At 61.2% G+C, this 9,712-nt stretch overlaps 1 protein-coding gene across 1 annotated transcript in view; it reads right to left on the bottom strand.

Moving 5' to 3' along the window:
• Positions 1–8,421, bottom strand: part of ELFN1 (extracellular leucine rich repeat and fibronectin type III domain containing 1) — a 76,140-nt gene extending 67,719 nt beyond the window's left edge. The window contains exon 1 of the mRNA XM_012470902.2: positions 8,344–8,421. The gene's annotated coding sequence lies outside the window, so the exon portion shown is untranslated. The remainder of the gene's footprint in view (positions 1–8,343) is intronic.
• Positions 8,422–9,712: the final 1,291 nt, after the last annotated feature.

A 9,712-nucleotide genomic window follows, 5' to 3' on the forward strand; every position in this document is an offset into this window, starting at 1 on the left:
ATGCGATGCTTGCCACCTGCTTCCCCCCGCGCCTGCTCACCCCCACACTCCCAATTTCACTGTGTCAAATACTCCCTCACTCGCTAAGCCGGGTAGTCACCAAGACCATCGCAAAGAAACGGGGAATGCCATGGTACCCACATGGGCAGGCAGAGGGCACAGTGAGAACTGGGGCTCAGGGGCCACACCCACAACTGCTGGAGCCAGGCAAGGACATTGGGGCTGAGGCTGGTGGCAGGTGCAGGAAGAGGACGCTGGAGGAGGCTTGAGGGCAGTCTGGGCACCGAGGAGGTCCTGAGACTATTTACAGACCTGTCTGCAAAATATGGGGTGGGGGCCCAGGGGAGTCTGAGACAGGCTATGCTGGGTTCTGGCATACATGAGCCTTGAGCCTGGACCATATGACTTCCCCACTCCATGCCTCAGCCTTCTGGTCTGTGAAATGGGCACACAGCACTTCACTCTGGGCTGCGTGAAGATTCCCAGTGGTGTGGGCCTTACCCACAACCGGCATGCAGGGCACAGGGTGGGACGAGTGAGCTGCTCTGAGCCCAGGTGGGTGTGGAGTATGAGGCTCAGGTGCCCTGGGTGGTCATGGTGGGACGGGAGCTGAGGTCCCATCTTGGCACGGGCTGCACTCCAGGACCGCATGGTGTGTGTCTGCGTGACCTGTGCCTGCGCACGCCTGTGCATGCCTCCCCAGTGTGTGTGGGAGCACATCATGCATGGTGAGGGCACAAGTGCCCAGGGCTGGGAGCTGCCTGCTCGTTCAGCCGCGTCCCCTTTGGTCCCTGCCTGGTGTGGATTCAGTCGTGGGAAGACTAGATTTCTGGTGAGCTGTTTCCCTGAAAAGCTGTCTCCAGGGACTCACAGCCCTCAGATGTAGCATGCTCTTGCTCTGTGGGGACAATATAATGAAGCAACAAAAATAAGCCCGGATGTCAGTCAGACAGCACACGCCTCGGAGGCCTGAGTCTCCTCCCTACGGCCCTCCCCGCCTACCCCAAGGACAGGGAGCCGGCCGCTCCTAGACCCACCAGGAGCCCGCAGGAGCTCCACACGCTCCCTGCATCTCAGAACCTCCATCCACTTGACTGAATTTGCAAAAAAATTAAAAAAAGAAAGAAAAAGCAGACAATAAACTCATTTTACAGAACCTAAACCCTCAGACTGAAGGAATTTCACATCAGAGCCACCATCATTCACGAACCCACATCGGCTGCCCACTGTGGTATCTGAGAGGTGAAAAAGGCAGGGGGGCCAGGAGGGTGTGCACACCCCACCCCTCTATTCACTCAGACACTAATCAACACACATGTGAACTCGGGCAGACATGAATCCACGTGCACACACGCACACTCCTATTCACACAGGCGCTAGTCTACACACACGTGAACTCATGCACATGTGTGTGCACACTCCTCTAGCCAGGCAGATGTGAATCCACATGCACACACGTGTGCACACTCCTATATTCACTCAGGCGCTAATCTACATGTGTGCACACGTGTGCCTGCTCCTGGATTTACTCGGACACCCATCTGTACTCAGAGCCACACACAAACGAAGATCTGAGAATCCTGTCTCCCTGGCGGAAGCTGGGATGCCGGATACCTGAGGAATGAGCCCCACTTTTATGGGCACCCCGAGGGGTTCCATGCCAAGCTGACCCCGCTGTTTCATACCAATCCATTTTGGGGGGTTCATCTCCCCCAGAACGCAGCTCAGAGATGCTAATGGCTCAGAGGGAAGCAGGATTTGCTTCGCACAGCCTTACTCGCCACGGGACCGCCTCCCTCATTTCCTAATGAATATAAATAGGAAAATGGGCTTTGCCTTACAGAATGTTTTTCTCCATAGGAACGTAGCTCCCATTTCTAAGCACTGTCAAAACAGAAGTTACAGCCTCTCCATCTCTCAGTCGCCAGCGTCATCACCCCGTATGGGCTACCCTCGTGGCTCTCAGACGTCGGCAGTCCCCTGGGTGGCTCATTCCCTGGTGTGCCCCTAAAATCCCTTTCTCTGTTGGCACCAGAGGGATCCTTTAAAGCCAGCCTTGTCTCTCAGCTGCTGCAAACTCCCCAGAGACCCCCAAGGCAATCCGAGCACCATCCGACTCTTCCCAAGAGCTCCGACACGAGAGAATCCTGGACCCTGGAGCCTCTCCCGCTCGCCTCAGCCCCCACAGCCAGCCGCACTGACCTTGCCTTTCACCCACACGAAGCATGTCTCGGCTGCAGGGCCTTTGCACCTGCTATCCCTTCCCCAGCATCCTCCTTTCCTGCCTCATTACACAGCAGGGAACAGATGGAGGCAGGGACCGAATCTACGCCCGATCCAGGATCCAGGGCTGCATGTCTGAGGGTCTCGCAGGGCACACCAGAAGGGCAGAGATTCTGCCAGTGACCGTGGGGGCTTTGACTGTCCAGAACTGGTGTCAGCCATTTACACTCCCCATGGCCATCCGGCCACCATCCTCCCCACCTGACAGAGAGGAGGCCAAGGCTCCAGGAGGGAAAGGGACCCACCTCAGGCCACATCAGATGCCAGAGGCTCCCCAACCCGGGCTGCCCTGTGATCTGCAGCTGGGCCCTTCCATGGCTTCCCTAGGGCAGATAGACGCAGGGGCGGTCCCCCAGTGAGGAGGGCAGAGGCCTCAGGGCTCCCCTCCAGCAGGGAGACTGAGACTGGGGGACCCTCTCCAGGAGCCACAGCAAACCAGCGGGTTGGAGATTTCCAGGAAACACTGTTGCCCGGGGAACAGGAGCCAGGGTGCCCTGGAGCCGCTACCAGCACCCTCCAGGCAGAGGCAGGCACTTGGCTAATACCATCTCCCTTGGGATCTGGTCTAGGAAACAGCTGCCACCTTTCCAGACGTGTCCGGGAAGCGTCCCAGTCCTCCTCCCAGCCAGCCTCCCTCGGTCAGCACTCTGACCGGGGGCCGCCCAAGCAGGAGCCCTAGCACAGCCCAGAGTCCAGGCCCAGGAGATACATCCTGAGGGTCCTCAGCCCCCTGGGCTTCCAGGGAAGCCGTGGAGGTCGGGATGGTGGCGAGGGAGCCAAAGGCTGGCTGCCCCTTCACACAGCCCTGGCGGGGCATCTGTGCCACAGGCATTTCCAGGACAGCTTTCCAGCCACCATCCAGGCTCTGTTTCAGCAGTGCAGGACTGTGAAGGCACACAGCTGTCCCTGACCCATCCCTCCAGGCCAGCGCTGCCTCACTATGTGCTCTGCAAAGCCCTCTCCCTGCAATGCCTCCCGTGCCCTGGCCGAGGGTTCAGGGAGCCCCCGCAATGGCCCCCCGTTTCCCCCAGAAGCCAGCCAGGATTCTCATCCATGTGGGGCGGGCACATGGCTGCCTGTGTTTGTATCTGTGTTTATTAAACTAGAGGGAGTTAATGACTAAGAGGTGCCCGAGTTTGATCCTGCTGAAAATAAGACTTGGATCTGTCGGTAAACACGGGGGAGCCTCCAGGCTGTCAATCATCTCCCGGGGTTTCCATCCCAGTCAGGATTCCGCCTGGACCCAATGGCCTCCAAATGTCAGGGCGGCAATGCTGGGGTGTGCACCCCTCACGGGGACAAACACTCGGTCATGTGTCCAGCGCTCCTAAGGAGCTCTCAGGGTGGTAAGTGCTCTGTGACGAGCCTTCTACACAAGTCACCATTGGAGGGGGCAGACGGCAGAGAGACATACTTCTGTGGGGTGGGGTCCTAGAGGGGTAGTGGGCCACAGGGTGCTCAGGGGTGGAATGTGGCCTCCCAGACAAGCCAGTTCACCTCCACTTTGTGGGCTGCAGCATCCCCGTCTGTAAGGCTGGGGTCCCTCTCCAAGCTGAGGCTGGACATGAGGTGTGGGGAGCACAGCGTGGGAGGGGGCTGAGCCCAGATACCGCTGCCTGCTCTGATGCTGGCTTGGGGTCACTGCCCTGTCTGGGCCTCAGCATCCCTATCTTTAAAATTCACGGATTGAATCAGAGGCTGTAGCAAACAGTGGACCTGGTGACGGCTGGGCTGGACTGGACTAGGCTGAGGGACGTTTCCTGCCCCGCTGTGCCTCCTCTGTCCCCATCCCTCCCTCAGAAGCCCAGAGCTCAGTTTCCCAACATACCCCAGCTTTATGTGGGGGCACTAGGCACAACAGACAGGGAGGCCCAGCCCTGACCCTTCCACCAGTCTCTCCCACTGTGGCTGCCAGAGTCCGTCCTGGAACGGCGGAGGAGACATCAGGGTGGACGTCGCGGGCAGGCGGTCATCGTCCCTGTCAAGACCCCTCTCCCCACCCCATTCACTGCTCTGGGGGGCTCACACCTCCTCTCCCACCACCTCTCCTGCCTGGACGCCTGCCTCTTCCTCTAGGGTTATCTAAACACTGCCCACCCTCCAGGAGCCAGCCAGACCCCTCCTCTGTGAGCAGAGCAGCCCCGAAGAGGAGCCTGTGTCCAGCTCGCAGGGGAGGGGAGCCCGGAAGCCATGAGACCCAAGGAATCCACTGCTGGGTAGAAGGGAGGAGACCAGGGCTGAGTACCTGAGATCTGGAGACTCCAGGGTCTCCTGCCACAGAACGGCTCAGGAGTCCCAGCCAAGTGGGTGGGGAAGGGCTGCAAGGACCAGCCTCCAGGACTCAGTTTCCCCACTGGCTCCTGTGCACCCCCCATGGCCCAGAGCAGGGAGGAGAGGAGTGGTCCTCTCTGCCTCTCCTCTGAAGGTCCCTCAAGCCTTGCTGGACCTCCCGCTGCCTCAGCCTGGGTTCCAGCTCTCCTCCAAGATCAAAACCCCAGCTGCCCCAGGACAGCCCCACAGGCGTGGAGGCCTGGCCCAGCCACAGCTCAAGCTCCCTCGCTGTGTGATCTCGGGTGATGCTGGACCCTTCTGGAAAATGGGGCTGGACTGGCTGATCTCCACGGGAAAGGAGGTGCGTTTATTTGTGAGACCATTGTCTTTCCATCTGGGAACGCCGGCTCCAAGGCAGCCGGGCTCATCAGGGCTTCGTCCCAGGGTCCAGGCACCACACACAGTCGGCCTCGTTTGCCGCCGGCTCCAAGGCAGCCGGGCTCATCAGGGCTTTGTCCCAGGGTCCAGGCACCACACATAGTCGGCCTCGTTTGCCGCTGGCTCCAATGGCCAGGTTTCCCAGGGTGGTCTCTCCACCTCCTGCCGCCCCTCACCAGGAGGCTGGGAGAGGCAGGACAGAGCCAGTTTTCAACTTGCTGCCCTCGGGAAGGGGACATGGGGGGCATGGGGTGCTGGATTTGAGTGGCCGTAGCTGCCACCACTCCAATTCCTGTTCCCCGTTGGTGCCACCGACTGGCTCAGGGTGCACCAGGGTGAGGGGAGGCAGGGATCCCCAACATCCAAGGCCTCTCGCACCCTGCTGGAATTCCCTGACCTGAACCAACACAACAGGACACAGATGCCAGGCACAGGAGCCCTACACCACCCTCTCCGCCCCCTCCCTGTGCAACCTCAGACAATGCCCCACCCCACTCTGGGCCTCAGTCTCCCCATCTGCACAGCGGGTGCTGGAATATATGACACCAACATCCACTGCACTGGCTCCACCACCAGCCACCCCCACAAAGACCCACCCAAGGCCACTAGACACCCGAGCTTGTGCTGGAAGAAACCCAATCAACGACGAAACAAAAAAGAAAGGGCGGTGGGGAGATGACAAATGTATCCAATGTCCGCGGCAATGCCACCATCCGCTCCAGGTTCACGCCTGGAAATTTATGGCCTCGTCACCCGACCCTGGAGATCTATCTCTCGCCTGTCACTCACTTGCATTTTTAATCCTGACCCCCCACCCCCTTGTGTATTTACGCACCACCCACCCGGGCATCTCCAGAGCCTGTTTCCTTCTTGTGGAGATATATGAACACCCCAAGTCCATGAACCTCTGCTCATAAATTTTCCCCGACACTATGGCGTCTGAGTCTGGCACGGAGAAAGAGTCCCCTGCCAAAATGGGGACTGGGCTCGTTGAGGGGTAGGGATCCCCGGGTGGGGGTTATGACCCAGGGGGACCTTAGAAGGAGGCTTCCCTGAGTGCTTAGAAAATTCTAAGAAAATCTGGAGCTGATGCATGTGCGTGTGTTGGAAACAGACAGAGGCAGTCACCAACATGGGACCCATGCAGCCACTCCGATTTTACCCCATTGATCACTGTGGTCATATTTTAGTCCTGTTAATTTTTCTCTCCTGGAAAGCAGGTGAAGCCTGCAAGGATACATTTAGGGTGAAAATATTCAAATGCCAAGGTCTGAGAGAGGCAGCTACTCCAGGCTCTGGCCCTGGGCTCTTTTTGGGGCCCCAGACACTTGTTTCTTGGTGGGGGTAGAGGTAGGGAGGCAGAGGAGCAGCAGTCTCTCCCTGGCCCAGGTGTGGGGAGACTGCTTCCAAAGACACTTTGAAAAATCAGTGCTTTCCAGTGGCACGGTGGGGAAGGAATGCCGCCCTCCCTCCCCTCCTCTGGTCCTGGGTGCTGGTGCCACCACATCCCTGCACCCCCACCTGGAGCTTGCCAGGCCTCAGGAGTGTGGCTCTGGTTCAGGTGCCCACTGGCTTTTCTGGGAGTTGGGAGCTGCCTGCCCGGCCTGCTGTATCATCCTAAATTATACGCACACAGCAGGCCTGCTGCTGCGGCCACAGAGGAGGGGGCTGCGCAGCCGGCTGGAGGACCTGGGAGGGGCGTGGCCCCCAACCTTTCTGACTTGGAGACCCCGAGGTCTTCTGCCCACCAGGGGTGGGGACCAGAACTCCCTGACCATGGTATGCTCAGGAAAATGAGGGATCCAAGTGCTGGGGTCCTGGTTGGGTGCCAAACACCCTCAAATCCAGGTGAGGAGGGTGACCCCCTCCCACTCACGGTCCTCTGGAGTTTGTCCCCTGCCTTTGGTGGAGTGGGGCACAAACCTGGGCTGGGCCTATGAGCCAGTCTTCTCAATGCTTGTTCAATTAAAAGGTGGCAGGGGCATGGCAGGGGCAGGGACCCAGGGGGCAGGAGGCCAGGGGCCAGCCAGGCAGAGAAGAGGAGCCTGTTTGTGCTTTTCAAGCAACCTATGCCCGACTTGATGGAGTTTCCCCCAGGGCTGGGTGCAGGCTGAAGACCTCTGGAGGCTGGGGGCCTCTCTAGGGGTCAGCCCCTGAGAGAAGCAATGTGGGGGAGATTTGCCATTTATATCTGCTCCTGGCTCTCTGTCCCTCCAGAGCTTCTGTTACCAGGCTCTCCTCACACCCTTAGTCCAACTGAAGAAGTGAGAGGCAGACAGCCAACCCAAGCCAGGGTCCAAAGAGGCCCCACTCTGGGTGTGCAGGAAGGGAGAGTGCTGGCACGCTGGGGACGTGCACACCTGGCCCTCCAGGCCTCGACCCTTTCTGCTAAGCTTTGTTTTTTCACAAGGCATTAGCATCCTATCCCCATTTCACAGGTGTGGAAACTGAGGCTCTGAGATATCACCTGGCCCAAGGTCACTCAGCTGAGACCTGGAAAAGCCTGATTTTCATCTCAGAGGCTGTCGTTTTTATGGGGTGCGGGGTGCGGTAACTGCAGGCAGTGCCCCTCGCCCCATCCTCAGCATCAGGCAGGTGACCTGCAGGTTTCAAAGGATGGAAATGGGGGCCCTTGTCTTTAGAGGCAGGTAGAGGCACGGAGGCTTGGCAGCCTCCCCCCACCCCACAGAGGGACGACGACGAGGATGGGTCCAAGGTGGGACGAAGGGTGGAGAGTACCGAGTAAGTTCAGTTCGGAGCGAAGCCCCTAACCCCCGCGCCAGGGGTTTGACTCAGGGGCCTGGACGGAGGAATGTGACCCCTCCCCTTGCTTGGCTGGACCGTCCCCGCGCCGAGCGAGAACGTTCCCAGCGTCGGGGGGAGGGCGGCCCAGCAAGGGGGCAATGCGAGCCCGGGTAGGGGTCAGCGACTCGGCCTGGAGGCGAGGACAACCCCCCAGCTTTCCGGGAAGGAAAGGGCAGGGAGCCGCGTCGGGGGTACAGGGCCGGGTGCAGGCGACGAAGGGGGACGGAGGCGAGAGAGGTGCTGGGGTAGGGACCGCTTGGAGGGACGCAGCAGCGTGCTGGCTGCGGCAGTGACCTCGACCCGGGCCCCCCGGCTCTGCCGGGCAGAGCCGGCATCCGCTCCGCCGCCACCAAGTTCCTCCAACTTTGCCCGCTGCGCTCAGATCGTGCGCTGGGCCCGGGGCGCAGCAGGGGCCCGGGGCGCACACCGCGCGCTCGGGGACGCCTCGGGTTCGAGGTGGCGGGGGGGTGCTCGACGGGGTCCCAAGTCCCCCAGGTTCAGCGCCCGGCCGCGCTCGGACTCGGGCTCGGCGAGCTCCACGCTTACCTGCCCGCCCGGCCTCCGTTCCGGGGCTGCGCCCGCCGCTGCCGCCGTCCTTCAAGCTCTAACTTCGCTCCCGGGATTGAAATTCCTCCCCAGCTTCGCCCATCGATCTGCGCGCGCGGCCCCGCCCCTCGCCGCGCGGCCGGGGGGGAATTCAAGCTCGCCCTGCCCCCGTCCGCCCCCCTTCCCTCCCTCCCTCCCTCCCTCCCTTCCTCCCTCCCTCGCTCCCTCGCTCCCTCGCCCGCCTGCGTGCTCCCTTCCACCCCCTCTTCCTCCGGCGCGAGTCCGGCTCGGTGCCTCTGGCCCTCCCCTTCTCTCCTGGCCTCCCAAGCCCCCTGCTCTCCCCGGCTCCCCGCGCCGCCCTGCTGCTTCCCTCTCCCGGCGATTAGCTGAGGCTGGGGGAGGAGGAGAGGTCCTAGAAAGCGCAGGGGGTCGTCCTCCTGGTCCTGTCCCCGGCCCTCCCCGCCCACATCTAAACGGTTGGGAGGGGGAGTGGGGGCGACAGCTGTTGGCTGAACCAGCCACCCGCGACTCCCACCACCACAAGCAAAGCCAAGGCGTTCTCAGGTCCTCCCGTCGGTCCGCCCCTTATCCGAGAGGGCAGGGACCTAGGGGGCGGAAAACGCGGGGCGCAGGCCGGGCCCCCTCTGCCCAGCCCTAGCCTCCCTTCCTTCACTCACCCCAACCTCTGGGAGGACTTCGGGGACCCTCGAGCACTCTTCGGCTCAGTCTCACCCTGACAGCCTGCATGTGCGGAAGCCCCCATCCGCAAGTTACAGTAGAGGAAACTGAGTCAAGAGAAGCCCAGAGTCTCGCCCCACACAGCGCGTTGGAGGCAGAGCCCTAGGAGCACCCTGGACCCCCGGCGGGAGCCCTCAGGACTCCATGCTTGGGCCGGGCAGGCCCGGGCGGTGCCTGGACAAGCCCGGGTGTGTAGTGCGGCCGGCGCCTCTCGGCCCTCTCCAGTCCCCGCGCAGCCCGCGCACCCCCGCTGGCGCCCCCTCCCCACTTCCTGTCCCCCGCCCGCCTCTGGTTCCCGGCCTCAGTACCCCCGGCACGCTCTCCGCTCGCCGCCAGCAGCTGGGCAATTCAACGAGCATACAAAAGAGTTGACTCAATTCAAAGGCAGCAAATCAAGATAAATCCTATAGTGTGGGGACTCGAGAGGGAATGTGAATGAACGCCCACGGCGCCGTTCAGTCCTATACGGACCGGCCTCGCCCGGCTGCAGGGCCTGACACACCTGGCTCCGAGGGTTCTCCAGGAGCCAGAATCGTGGGAGTGGGCTTGGAGCTGCCTTGACCCCCAGGCCTCCAGCACTGGACCGAATTTAGGAATTTGGTGCTTGTGGCCTCCTTCGGCTGGCTGGGTG

The sequence above is a fragment of the Aotus nancymaae genome, unplaced genomic scaffold (genome assembly GCF_030222135.1).
Source record: "Aotus nancymaae isolate 86718 unplaced genomic scaffold, 86718_ANA_hifiasm-v0.15.2.pri h1tg000064l_1, whole genome shotgun sequence".
In the NCBI taxonomy this organism is placed as follows: domain Eukaryota; kingdom Metazoa; phylum Chordata; class Mammalia; order Primates; family Aotidae; genus Aotus; species Aotus nancymaae.